At 39.9% G+C, this 1,661-nt stretch overlaps 1 protein-coding gene across 1 annotated transcript in view; it reads left to right on the top strand.

Annotated features, from left to right (window-relative positions):
• LOC121813439 (P2Y purinoceptor 14-like) overlaps positions 1–1,661 on the top strand; it is a 5,849-nt gene continuing 4,188 nt past the window's right edge. Inside the window, exon 1 of the mRNA XM_042217213.1 lies at positions 1–54. The gene's annotated coding sequence lies outside the window, so the exon portion shown is untranslated. The remainder of the gene's footprint in view (positions 55–1,661) is intronic.

A 1,661-nucleotide genomic window follows, 5' to 3' on the forward strand; every position in this document is an offset into this window, starting at 1 on the left:
GCAACAATATCATTAAACTCAGAGGACTCAGCGAATCAAGCAGCTTTTCCACAGGTGAGTCTTGTTTACGCTCAAAACTTTTGTGCTTAAGTTCTAATTTCATGCTTAAGTTGAACGATGATTTGTAGCAGCTTCTTCTTCTATAAACACACAGCTGCCTCAGCACCACAGTTGGCTCCTGCCAGTGTTCAGGCTGCAGATCTATTGATGTCATTACAAATTGGTTATTGTTGTTGTTGTTATGGACAAAGACTTGGGGTGTACTGGTGCCAAATGCACTGATAATCAGCCTCACACTCTTTTATGGCTTTGTTATGAACAATCAGCTAATAGCATTTTCTTGTGTGCGTTGATCACTGTTCACTACCATTCAAATGTTTGGACACCTTCTCATTTAATGTTTTTTCATCTTTCGTCCTGGAAATTGTTTTTAATGCAGTTATGTAGTAAACAAAAAAGTGCGAATCAACTCAAAACACGTTTTATATTTTAGATTCTTGAAAGCAGCCACCCTTTGCTTTGTTGACAGTGCGCGTTTCAAGTATCACTTTTAGCTTGAATATCAAAATATAAATGTATTTTACCAGAAACACCAGAATCTCAGGTTAAAGCTTTCATTTGAACAACCATCAAACAGCTAAAACAGCAAATGACAGCAGGTAAACCGATTCCAAATGAAGCCGTAAACACAAAGCTCACCGACGGCACGCATACAGACCTGCTGCTGGGGCTGAAAGCCAACATCTCACATGTTCTGATTCTGCACATTTTGTCACTCTCCAATCAAAATTCACTGAAACAGCAGAAGAAGGAGATCAAAACTACGCCTCACATTTTATAGACATTTACATTCACAGCATAAACAGTTCCCTCTTACTTTCCCTCTTACCATAAAAATCACACTTCCTGCACAGCTCTCTCTCTCTCGGTGTACTTCACGACCAGTTTCCCATATCTATATCTAAGAAATGTAAACTTTTTAAAACCCTTAGCTGTGTCTCTAATCAAACCTCTGTAACTTTTCTCTGCTTCAGTTCAGCAGCATCACTTACTGTTCATATGCTGATTAATGCTTCCCTTAGTTTTTGTTCTACTCAAGAATATTTTTAAGGTATTTGCTATAAAAAACCAGGCCAGGAAAATTTCCTTCATGTTTTTCTGTGTTTTAGCCTCACTTACACTGACAAAAAGGCATCTGCTGTGATGTTTACACCTGTGATGAAGTCTCACGAGTGTTAGTACTGATAAATGATCAGAATTATAATATTTCTTACTATTTGAGGCAAAATTTCCCTAATTTAAATTGAAACAGATTAAAAACAAATCGATTACAGAAATCAGTGCCGATACCCAGCCCTCCTGCAAACCCTTGACCTTCTCTCGGTGAGATTCATGTTGTAGACACCTGCCGTGGTCTTCACTTCACATTCCTTGTCAGGCTTGTCAAACTTGTCAGTTCGCATGTTCTCCCCGTGTTTGCCTGGGTTCTCTCCAGGTGCTCCGGCTTCCTCTCACAGTCCAAAGACATGCAGTTAGTGGGGATAGGTTAATTGATTAATCCAAATTGCCCATAGGTGTGAATGTGAGTGTAAATGGTTGTCTGTCTCTGTGTGTTAGCCCTGTGACAGACTGGCGACCTGTCCAGGGTGTACCCCGCCTTT

This window comes from Haplochromis burtoni, unplaced genomic scaffold (assembly GCF_018398535.1).
Source record: "Haplochromis burtoni strain Fernald_Lab_line unplaced genomic scaffold, NCSU_Asbu1 Contig_1693, whole genome shotgun sequence".
In the NCBI taxonomy this organism is placed as follows: Eukaryota; Metazoa; Chordata; class Actinopteri; order Cichliformes; family Cichlidae; genus Haplochromis; species Haplochromis burtoni.